This window comes from Lithobates pipiens, unplaced genomic scaffold (genome assembly GCF_037356315.1).
Source record: "Lithobates pipiens isolate NorthernLeopardFrog02 unplaced genomic scaffold, aLitPip1_a1.2 Scaffold_23, whole genome shotgun sequence".
In the NCBI taxonomy this organism is placed as follows: Eukaryota; Metazoa; Chordata; class Amphibia; order Anura; family Ranidae; genus Lithobates; species Lithobates pipiens.
The window spans coordinates 53,295,265-53,308,113 of NW_027507785.1; the positions used below are offsets into that span (position 1 = coordinate 53,295,265).

The 12,849-nt window shown below is 41.8% G+C and overlaps 1 long non-coding RNA gene across 1 annotated transcript in view; it reads left to right on the forward strand.

Annotated features, from left to right (window-relative positions):
• Positions 1-8,433: 8,433 nt before the first annotated feature.
• LOC143927515 (uncharacterized) overlaps positions 8,434-12,849 on the forward strand; it is a 12,476-nt gene continuing 8,060 nt past the window's right edge. Inside the window, exon 1 of the long non-coding RNA XR_013262281.1 lies at positions 8,434-8,579. This is a non-coding gene — a long non-coding RNA (uncharacterized LOC143927515). The remainder of the gene's footprint in view (positions 8,580-12,849) is intronic.

Below are 12,849 nucleotides of genomic sequence, written 5' to 3' on the forward strand. Positions count from 1 at the left end.
GCAGTGGCCAGTTTTTTGTTAGGATTCCACTATCCACCTCAAAAGTGTGGATGGAGGAATCAAAAAACAAAAATGGGTGAGCTTTGGGCTGTAATAAGAACCCCTCCTCCCCCAGCATTGGTTGTCAGTGTAATAAGAACCCCCATCCCTCTTCTTCAGTATTGGTGGTCAGTGGCAGGCTTAGACTGTAATAACCCTCAATACACACAGCATTGGTGGTCAGTGACAGGCCTAGACCAGAATAATAAACCCCCTAGCACTGTTATTTACTTACCTGAGCTGCCAATTCTCTCCCAGTCAGCCTAAACTATACTTCAACAGTCATTCGAATGACAGTTCCAACTTCCCTCTCTAGTTTCCAACAGCCAGGAGGAGATCATTTGAATGACAGTTACAACTTCTTTCTATGCTTTCCAACTCATGGCACACCAATGTAGGCATGGGCATGCTTCCATGGTTAAAATGGACAGCAAACTACAGGAAACCAAGTTAGCCAGTAGGAACCCCAGGTATTTAGAGTGTCTTAGATTTATTCTATAAAGTACATTAAAATATTATGGGGATTGTAAGGGACGAGGCAATGTAGTCCCTACATTTCATAACTAGAGTTTACAAACACTCAACAATAGCTGGAAGAAGAAGCACCGATACCTTCTATGAAAAGGATAGCAGAATGCTCAGAATATGCAGTCTTATACCTCATAACAAAGTAATTATACTGTACTGTATATCACAAGGGACATTGATGGAACAAAGGACTGATATTGAAAAGAAGGTACCGGGAGATAACAGTAATTTATTGGCCAATATGACAGTAAAACCTTGGTTTGAGAGCATTTTGCAAGGCAAGCAACATTTTTTTAATAAACTTTGACTTATATATATACAAGCGATGTCTTGATATACAAGTAGCGTCATGTCACAACTGAGTATAAAAGAGAAGAAGGGCGCCTCTAAGTGTAGCAATATGGTTACATTTAATGAAGGTACAACATTTAGCAACTCACACAGTTGATGATTAAAACCGGCACATCTAAGTATACAGGCATCCGGGGTAAAGCTGTCCACATAGATCATCCTCCGCATCGCCATTCACGTCATCCCTTCCACGCTGCACTCCACGAGCGCATCAAGCCTCAGTTTCAGATTGCTTTAATGCAGGGTAGTCTTCGCAGTGACGATTGCAGACTGACAGTGTTGAGAGATGGCGGTGCGGAGGACAGACTATGCGGACAGCTTTACCCCAGATGCTTGCAAACTTAGAGGTGCCTCTTTTCATCATCAACCATGTGAGTTCTTAAATGTTGTCCCTTCATTAAATGTAACCATATTGCTACACTTAGAGGCGCCTCTCTCCTCTTTTATACTCTGTAGCGCCTGCTGGATTTTGCTTCTAATCCCCTTGTGGAGGCTTCCATTTGTGGATGAACATTTTTTTGGTTACACAATCAATCACATTACTATAATCTTTTTATATGGACTATAAACTGAAGGACCTACTGTATAAATAAATGGTTGTGGAACGAAACGTCTGAGTTTCGATTATTTCTTATGGGGAAATTCGCTTTGATATATGAGTGCTTTGGATTGCAAGCATGTTTCCGTAACAAATTATGCTCGCAATCCAAGGTTTTACTGCACCTAGAAAGAGGTCATCTGGGACTTCTATCCAAAAGTAAAAAGAAAATCTTTGAGTAGACTTATGCCGCGTACACACGATCGGAACTTTCCGGCGGACTTGATCCAGCGAACCAGAGTCCGTCGGACAATTCAATTGTGTGTGGGCTCCAGCTGACTTTTTCCTCCCAAAAGTCCGGCGGACCTAGAAATAAGACTGGCTTCAAATTTGTCCTCCAGACTCGGCTTTTAGCGGACAATCCGTTCACCTGTAAGCTAGTCCGCTGGACTAAAACCGACGCTAGGGCAGCTATTGGCTACTGGCTATGAACTTCCTTATTCTACGTCAATACGTTCGAATCCGTCTGACTTTTGGAGTGATTGTGTGTGGCCAAGTCCATTCGTTTTAAAGTCCGGCGGACCTCAGCTGCAAAGTCCGTCGGATTGTCCGCCAGACCAAGTCCATCGAAAAGTCCGGTCGTGTGTACGCGGCATTCCACTTTTATCTAAGGACCAGATTCTTTGCCCAAGAGTTCTGTAAGATTGTCCCAGAAATGTCCAGATCTATGACATTTTGTCATGGTTGGTAGAAAATCTACTCTTCACTACCAAGATTTTGAGATTCAATTTATCATTATTGCATATTACACTCCTTGTTAGGATTTCTAAGGCGAGGCTTCTGTCTCAGTACATGCCAAGTAGCTTCGTCAGCTGACGTGCTACTCTGCCATGGAAAGTCTTTTGTCCTGTATGTATATTATTATAGCGCATGCCGGAATGGCCATCATTGATAGATTTGCCATGTTCCAAATTCTTTGCTTTCATTTTGCCCTTGAAGCAGCCAAAAGCCCGTGTCAGGTTTCTGTTGTTTGGGATGAAGGCTCCATAGCAGCAAGGTGAGAAAAGCAACTCCTTGTATGGATGATAAAATTAACTGTGTTTAAAAGGAGAGATGGTGTATATATACACTGTATTTCTACGTTTTGGATATATTGGGCCTATTCAAACAGGGATAATACAATTATAGCACATTGATGCTTGGGAGTCATGGAATAACGGCACAATAATGCCTGTGGATCCTAGACCAATGGCACACCAACCTTTGGGGATCATAGAACAATGGCACACTGATGCTTAGGAATCATAGAACGATAACACAATAATGCCTGTCGACCATAGACCAATAGCGCAGCAATGTTTAGGGGTCATAAAACAATTTCACATTAATGCTTGGGAATCATAGAACAATGGAACAATAATACCTGGGGACCATAGACAAACAGCATCCCAACCATGGGAGATCGTAGAAAAATGGTGCATTGATGCTTGGGGATCAAAGAAGAATGGCGTATTGGCATTTGGGGGTCATAGAACAATAACACATTGATGCTTGGGAATCATGGAATAATGGTGCACTGATGGTTAAGGATAGAAAAATGGCAGGGATCATAGAACAATGGCACACAAGTGCTTTTTTCTCATAGTACGGTGCCATACGCACGCTTGGTGGTCATAGAACAACTGAATACTGATTCTGGAAGGTTCCAGAACAATGATGCATTATCATGTGGAGGTAATAGAACAATGGTGCACTGAAACTTGGGTATCAGAATAAAGTTGCATTGATACTTGAGCATCATAAAACAGTGGAGCACCTTTCTCATAGTACAATGGCACTAAAATACTTAGTGGTTGAAGAATAATGGCACACTGATGCTTGGAGATCCCAGAACAATGGTGTTTGGTGGTGATGTGTACTACGGCGTAACAAAACAAGGATGTACCTTGCAACATGTACATTACTTTGATCTGTATGCAGAGTAGGTACTGGAATGAGACCTCATCCTCCTCCTGTGCAGGCTAGAATTCTAGGTTAGTCTTGATCAGCTGTTAATGTAATCGTAAATTGGGAAGATAGGGAATATCAATCAGCGCAGCTATTAATAGTCTATTGGCACTTCAGCTTCCACAGCACCTGCCAATAAAATTCCCCAGAGTACTTCACATTTAACAGAGATAAATTGTGCTTAATATGAGATGTTGGCAAAGCAGTGCTTTATATTATATAACACAATGACAGATCACATCCAGGCTATGAAGGAAATCCACTGATAAACTGCTAATGCCACCCAGGGGCTTATGTCTACTGATGTGCCAGGGGGCATCAGATTTTTATCATTTTTGTTGATTAAGGCTTACGATACTTTAAAAAATTCAGGCCACTCTAAATTTATATTTTATTAAACTGGAGCCAGGTGGGCGGAGTCGTCAGGTGGCATTTTGTAAATCGTTGGAACTGCCACAGGGAAGGGAAGAGGAAATTCAAAAGGAAAGTGGAAAGAGGAGATGGATAAAAGAACTGGGGGGGAGAAGAGAAGGCAATGAATAGGGAACATATGGCGAGGGAAAGAGGAGTGAGAAGGGGGGGGGGGAAGAAAAATAGGAGATGGTGCAACGAGGGAGGCGGAGAAAGATAGAAAGAGGGAGGAAGAGGAGGAGAAAGAGGAAGAGGAGAAGAAAGAGGAAGAAAAAGAAGAGGAAAAAGAGGAGGAGAAAGAGGAAGAGGAGGAGAAAGAGGAGGAGAAAGAGGAAGAGAAAGAAGAGGAGAAAGAGGAGGAGAAAGAGAAAGAGGAGGAGAAAGAGGAAGAGAAAGAAGAGGAGAAAGAGGAAGAGAAAGAGGAGGAGAAAGAGGAAGAGAAAGAGGAGGAGAAAGAGAAAGAGGAGGAGAAAGAGGAGGAGAAAGAGGAAGAGAAAGAAGAGGAGAAAGAGGAAGAGAAAGAGAGGAGGAGAAAGAGGAAGAGGAGAAGAAAGAGGAAGAAAAAGAAGAAGAGGAAAAAGAGGAGGAGAAAGAGGAAGAGAAAGAGGAAGAGAAAGAGGAGGAGAAAGAGGAGGAGGAGAGAGAGGAAGAGGAGGAGAAAGAGGAAGAGAAAGAAGAGGAGAAAGAGGAGAAAGAGAAAGAGGAGGAGAAAGAGGAAGAGAAAGAAGAGGTCGAGAATGAAGAGGAGAAAAAGGAGGAGAAAGAGGAAGAAGAGAAAGAGGAAGAGGAGGAGAATCATCTTTTTGGCCTAAGGATCCAAGAAAATCCCTGCCCATTGGCTAAGACACCCCATCTATTCGTAATCTGTCCTTGCAATGCGCTTGGCTAATGCCACCAGATACCTGGCCATCTAGTGACAGAAGAGAGAATTGCAGAAACTCCAGAATTAGGGTGGAAGCAATTGATCCCCTATCAATTGGCCAAGGCAACTATACCTGGCAGGTAAATATACTAGCAACACTGCCTAAACATCAGGGTGCTACATTTCCTTATACGTTGTCTGTCTGGATCCAGATTTACTTCTCTGCTTACAAGCCATTTGGGCAAAGGAAGCGCTTGGAACCTAATCGCTGCACACTGCTGCCACTTCGAACAAACCCATTCCACAAGCTCCACAATTTAACTCCATGAGGGCTACACTCATGTTTTTTTCATGTTCTATAATAGCTTGGACTCTTATGTTATGGGTTTGTTTTTTTGAGGTCAACCATCATTTTGGCCACTGGCACTTATCAGGGGTTGTAATTCTCAGATGTACTTGCGGCATACCATCCAAACCCTCGTAACTGTAATCATCACCTTGTATTTACTGGAAACTTTTATTAAGAAAAATGTACTGAAACAGAAAGTTGAATAAGAACAAGAAAGTCAATGATGTGAAAAGAAAGGGATGCATTTCCTCTAAGGATTAGGTACAATACTACAGAAAATCTCAGATTTGAACATCCCAGGGGTCAAACTATCTGCATGAACAGAAGAACCGAGCACCGAACAATCAGTTAAAAAATCATTTTAGGCTTTATTCGTGACAATGAAGTCCCAACCAATGGATAAACAGTAGCCAATGCATTTTGGGGGTGAAGAATCCCCCTTCTTTGGAGCTAAAACACAAATCTATACGTAAAAGATACACAGTGCATATGGAATGCGTGAATCATATGTAACACTGCCCCCATAGGGGCCATTGATTTCTACTGACTAACAGCATAGCTCCCAAATGTCCCTGATTTGGAGGGACTGTCCCTGATTTGGAGGGACTGTCCCTGATTTGGAGCAATGTCCCTGTGTCCCTCTTTGCCCCTCATTTGTCCCTCATTTTGGTCTGATCCATATAGTTGCATCTAAATAGCACTTTTTATCTTTCAAAATTGTTTCCCAGTGCTAAACCTTCCATCCAATTTCTAAATTGCTGCATTTGTAAATTTAAAAGCCAATATAAAGGAACAGTAGTGGTAAAAAAAAAGTCCTTGTGGATTTAATTAACCTTTTTTTGGTTAATTCTCCTTTAAGGGTGTGTCAGGGGGCGTGTCCTATGCCTACATACGTTTGCAAGTAGGTGTCCCTCATTCCCATCTCAAAATGTTGGGAGGTATGAAACAGTCCATTCACACCAGCTCTACTGAACAGTCTAGGGGTTGTCTTGAGGTTTATTGTTTGGAGGACATGTAACAGGAGAGGGGCAAGGGGCATGAGATACTCCAAATGCATACCAATTGGAAGGCAATCATTTCCCTAAATGTGCATCAGTACTTGAACTGTCCAAAACCCTCACATCTGAAGACCATGAAGCAAAGTTCTTTGGCATATAGTAGTGGATAGTGTATAGTCCATGCCCTCAAGGCTAAGGATCGTTAATTGATACTTTTAAAAGGTTAGGGCCTCACAGCTAGGGGCCATAAGAAGAATCTCAGTGGCATAAATGCTTCTCTTTAGTACTTATAGAATACTGGATAGTCTAGGGCCACACAGCTCAAGGCCATGAGGCAAGACTTTTGGAAGTCTGGGTACCTGTCAGGTCACCCCGAGGTGAGGTGACAGATGCACACCGTAGGGATCAGGAGTGCACCGCAAGGTTGTGGACCCTACGGCTGACTGCTGCGGACGGGAGACAGGTCCCACCGAGGTTAGAGCGTAAGATTCCCTGGGGCGCGGAGTCTAAGAGCCAGCAGGTGTTCACCAGAGCCTTGAGTGGTGAGGATGGACTTGGCTGCAACTGGCTGCAGGTCGCGACAGTCAGCCGTAGGGTCCACAACCTTGCGGTGTACTCCTGATCCCTACGGTGTGCATCTGTCACCTCGCCTCGGGGTGACCTGACAGTTTGATCAGCCAGTCTGAGCAGGGTCCCCCACACCCTTAAAGATGAGCTGGGCATCCATAACAGGACCACCAGACTGGGCAGAGGTCAGTGGATCCCTGAGGTCAGTGGATCCCAAAGGATGGATTGAGCCTCTTAAACGGGTTTGAACGGACATAGTAGCAGTAGGGTGAGGCCAGGTCACCGAAGATGCTGAACAAGAAGCAGGAAGCTCATTGGGCATGGGCTGGACTGGCATAACTGGTGCAAAGGATACTGGGATGGTGGTAACAGGAAATTTCTCCTTTGGGGTACCCTTGAGTAGGCAGGAAGAGGAACAGGAGGAACCCCAAGCCAGGATCTGTCCAGCAGACCAGTCAACATGTGGAGAATGGAGCCGTAACCAAGGAAGACCTAATATGATAGGAGATGAAGCCTTAGGTAAGACAAGGAAGGACATCCACTCCTGGTGGAGTTTCCCTACTGACATCTTAACAGGAAGAGTCTGAAAGCGGATAGGGCCCCTGGGAGAACCGTGCCATCAATTGCCAAGACCACCAATGGCGTTGTAAGGGGCAAAAGGGTAAGTCTCATGGAAGATGCAGTAGATGCGTTTCACACACACTTGCTTACTCATTCATTGTTTTAGGGATTTTCAATAAATGTATTGTTTTTAATCTCCGGATGTGACGCCCTTTCTCTTTGCTTTCAATCAACTCAATATTGAACCCTACTGCCCTGTACACACGGTCGGACATTCCGACCACAAAATCCGTCGGATTTTTTCCGATGGATTTTGTCCGAAACTGGGGTTGCATACACACGGTCGGACAAAGTTGTTGGAAAATCCAATCGTTCGGAACGAGGTGACGTTTGTTGCGACGGGACTACGTAGAGGCTAGTAGGCAATAGCTTTGGTCTCGTAATTTGATCGGAGCATGCGTGGCACTTTGTCTGTGGGAATTCTCTACAAACGATCGGAAAAAGTCAGATCGTATTTTTTTGTCGTAAAATTTTAGATCCCGCTCTCAAATTTTTTCCCGGAGGAATTTCCGATGGAAAAAAGCCGATAGAGCCCACACACCATCGGACCTTTTCCGTCTGAATTTCCGACCGCGCGTACAGGGCATAAGACTGGGATGCCATTAAAGTTCATGTGCGTGTAAAGGCAGGCGTCCCAATACTTTTGACAATATAGGGTACATATATGTGCCCCAATTTTCAGAGATGACATACCAATAAAATGTAATCAATAGCCAATGAAAATAGGACAAATGCATTTAAAGTAATGCAAAAATAAAAGTAAGAAAAAAAAAACATACTAATATAATACTTGCATTTAAATAGATAAAATACTAATGTGCATTAACATTCTTGGAAGTTTGTATAAGATGGAGTGATGGATAGAAAGCTCTGGGAAGAAATTGGACTTCACTGTGCTTGTCATGCCCACAGTTGGCCGCCATAGCCAATTACATTCTCTAATGGGCTGGATTTCCTCTTAATTGTCAGGTGAACCCCCCTCCATCTTTTCGGTGAACTTTGGCGCAGGTGCCTGGAATGAAATTACTTCTCTTTTGTTTTCTTCCCTCCCGCACGTCAGCCGGGGAAATGTCAAGTAATTTAGCAGCAATTTGTTCCCAGACGGAAACAAAAAAGCCCTTCACAGCTTGAGATTTGCTGCCTAAAAATAATTCATTAACTACGTTAATCTGATCCATTAAGGGAGGCAGGGCAGCTGATTATAGCTACCTGACACAATGCATTAGGATTAGGCAAGGTTAGCAAAGTGAGGGGGGAGACCGACGAGTGGTTCGACCGGGCCCGGTTCAAGGGTTGACTTCGGCTCAGGTAACGGTAGGTCGATGTATACAGCTCGGCACTGGGGTGAAGCATGACTTTTACATCTCAGTGTGAATTTAAAAACAAAAGCTAATCTTTTTTAAAGTTCAACTTCCAACCAAAAGTTTGTTTTCTGTGTAGCACCCTGGGGTTTAGGCAGGGTTGCTCCTCACAAAATGTACTTAACAGGAGTAGTTGTCCTGGTTGATCGTTAGACATCTATTGATTTCTCCTAAAGTTTGGCCTTGTTGCACTTTTCTCTTCTACCACTAGGTAGCCAGGTACTTGGTGGTACTGGATACGAGAAGGGCAGGTTATGGGTATATGGGGTATCTCAGCCAATGGGCAGGGGTTTTCTTGAATCCCTTGGACTGCTGGGAGAGCCTACATGTTTGGGTGGAGTCAGGTGATCGATGTTCTGTGCCACCTGGACGGCTGTCTGGGTGGACTTGTTTTGAATTGCCCCGGGCTACTAGGCTGGAGATTGGGCTTATCCTGGGCACATCCGGCTGCTAGGCTGTCTGAGGGCCTATCTAGAAGCAAGAGAGCAGAGCAGGGTTGGGACTGTTTCTTGTAGTCCAACCAAAATGGCGGTTCTGCCGGCTGTGGTCGGAGGTAGAGGGGGAGCTGTCGCCAGGAAGGGACTATCCGCCTAATTACCAGGGAACACAGTGTGTAACTGAAGCAAGTACCGGAGCAACATTCTCACCAACCGGGGACGGTGATGAATTGGGAAACTTGAGCGGGTATCAAGCCAGGGACCCAACCAGCGGAGGTGACGCTTGCAGAGCAGCCTTATGTGTCAAGCCAGGGACCGAGCAGGCCAACGTGGGTGAAGCTTGAGAGGTATCTTGAGTGCTAAGCTAGGAACCCAGCAGAGAAGCGGGGGGGGGGTGACCCTTGAGGAAGATGCTACCATGAAGATTGGAGGAGCTCAAGAGATTCAGTGGCAGTGAATCAGTGGGTCTACTGAAGGACCGGGAGCTCAAAGAGCTGAAGAACTACAAGGAGAGATTGTAGTGAACGTGAGAGGAACGGTTACGCTTTGTGTTAGGAACTGTTAAAGACTGTTGCCATAGGAGACAGCGATCCTACACTTGCAGATGTGGCGTCTTCCTGGATGCCTTTCCCTGCATTGCTGTCCTCCTGTTGAAGTCTCGGAGTCTGCCAATTGAATTTGCAACTACCTAAGGGTGTCCTGGCCCTAACCCTCTTGCCAACTGCCCTTTGAAAAGCGATCACTTCTGCATTATAAGTAAACTTGTAATCAATACCTGTTGATCCTGCCAGTTTCTGCTCACTCTTAGGCCTTCCTTTAAAAAAGCATGCCTCCTTAGCTGCCATTCCTGCAGGAGTATTGCCACCCTTACCGTTCCCCTAATGACGCACACTGACATGAAACGCATTGAGAAGAGGACTGAATTAGTGATGTCCTTGCCCCTGCCGAGGTGGTTTGCCGTTTGCGGTGTTTTTTTTTGCATGTACCTGCTTTTAATATGTGAGTACCTGTCTATGTTTTTAATTAATACTTACCTAGCAGTTTTCACACTATGTTTCTTCTCCTATTGTGGCTGAATAACACGATCTGGCCTGGGCTTGCAATTCTTGGAGCCACTTGAGAACAGATCCGGTGGTGGCACGTAGCTTGCCAAAGACATGAACAGAGAAAAGATGGCTTCCGCTCATCTCTATGGCCTATATATATATATGTAAATCTATGCCCCTTTCCGCAGAGAGCTATCCCGGAAGTGGGTGCAGATACCTGTACTGTACAGGTACCTGCACCCCCCTCCCCCCTGAAAGGTGCCAATTGTGGCGCCGGAGGGGGGGAGGATTCCAATGAGCGGAAGGTCCACTTTAGGGTGGACCTCCGCTTTAAGTGGTTTGACGTCAGTCAAAAGGACATGTTGGAAATTTTTCGGGCGATCAGTGGCTGCAGCCAATCAACTGCAGCCCCCGATCAGCAGGTGCAGGTGTCAGAATACAATGTTTCGGAGGAGGGAATACGAATAAAAAAAAAAAATGAAATAAAAAAACAGCTTTAAGCAGATCTTAATGGAAAGCTGCATTTCCATCCATGGAAGTTTCCAGAACCTCGATGACATAGCATGTTGCGGTCCTCCAAAAAATGTTCCGTACAATATTCAGGCTCTAATTGGGATCAAAAGCAAACCGCTACATTCAAAAGTTCAAAAAGCCGATACAAAAGGCGACGCGATAATTAGATTGTGTTCTTCACTGCACAGCTACGAAATAACAGGAAATAGGCGATTAATTAGGTGCCGCGGGAACCTTGGTGATCTCTGGCGAGCGGTGCGGTTTTGGAATTAGAATTAAACAAGTTTTGATACAAGGCTGATAAATCCTTTTGTTTTTAAAAACAATTATAATAGCTGGAAAAATACCGCGCCTTACCGAGAGATCCGCGCTCTGCTTACTGCGCTCCACTATCAGTGGTGGTAGTACCCGCACATTACTAGCAGCGTGCACAATAGTGTAATTTTATAGTAAAAGTGACTTCTACGAAAATTAAGGGCCGGTTCACGTTAGACACGTGCGGTCCCTCGCGCTCTGAATTGAAATTCGGACAAATTTTTCGTTATTCGCAAAATTTTGATGTATCCGAATTTCCAAATTATAATAGTAAGAAATCCAAAATAACGAAACAAAATTTCGGAAGAACATTAAAAAATCGTTTTCGAGTAGTTTTTGAATCGAATTCCTGAAGATAATAAAATAGAAAAGAATAGAATACAAAACAAAATAGAAAAGAATAGAATGGAAAAAAAAAGAGAAAAGGATAGGATAGAAAAAAAAAGAAAAAATAGAAAGAAAGAATAGAAAAGAATAGAGTAAAACGGAACAAAATAGAATAGAAAATAAAGGACTAGAATAGAATGCAATAGTATAGACTAGAATAAAAACAAAATAGAAAAAAAAAGGACTAGAATATAATGCAATAATATAGAATAGAATAAAAAAATTGAATAAAATAGAAAGGATATAACCAACTTCTGACATTTGAATATAAAATAGAATAAATTGTAATACAACAGAAAAGAAAAAAAAGAATAGAAAACAGAACAAAAAAGAATAGAAAAGAATACAAAACAGAACAAAATAGAATAGAAAATAAAGGAATGCAATAGTATAGAATAGACTAGAATAAAAAAAGTAGAATATAATAGAAAGGATATAACCAACTTCTGACATTTGAATATCAAATAGAATAAATTGTATTACAATAATAAAAAAAGAAAAGCATAGAAAAGAAAAGAATAGAGTAAAATGGAACAAAATAGAATAGAAAATAAAGGACTAGAATAGAATGCAATAGTATAGAATAGAATAAAAACAAAATAGAAAAAAAAGGACTAGAATAGAATGCAATAATATAGAATAGAATAAAAAAATAGAATAAAATAGAAAGGATATAACCAACTTCTGACATTTGAATATAAAATAGAATAAATTGTAATACAATAGAAAAGAAAAAAAAGAATAGAAAACAGAACAAAAAAGAATAGAAAAGAATACAAAACAGAACAAAATAGAATAGAAAATAAAGGAATGCAATAGTATAGAATAGACTAGAATAAAAAAGTAGAATATAATAGAAAGGATATAACCAACTTCTGACATTTGAATATCAAATAGAATAAATTGTATTACAATAAAAAAAAAGAATAGAAAAGAAAAGAATAGAGGAAAACAGAACAAAATAGAATAGAAAATAAAGGACTAGATTAGAATGCAATAGTATAGAATAGAATAAAAAAAACTGAATAAAATACAAAGGATATAACCAACTTCTGACATTTGAATATAAAATAGAATAAATTGTAATACGATAGAAAAGAAAAAAAAAAAAGGAATAGAAAAGAATAGAGTAAAACAGAACAAAATTGAATAGAAAATAAAGGAATAGAATGCAATAGTATAGAATAGAATAAAAAAGTAGAATATAATAGAAAGGATATAACCAACTTCTGACATTTGAATATCAAATAGAATAAATTGTAATATAATAGAAAATAAAATAAAAAAGAATAGAGTAAAACAGAACAAAATAGAATAGAAAATAAAGGACTAGAATAGAATGCAATAGTATAGAATAGAATAAAAAAGTAGAATATTCACTTGATGGATTTACAGAGACACACCTCCAGCTCTCATTGGCCCTCTTATGACTCATCCCCCTCCCTTCCTTGCAAACTCTTAGGAGAGAGATCTGTGTGTGATGTCATAAGCCTAGGATAATGACCAGACAAGAAGCAGG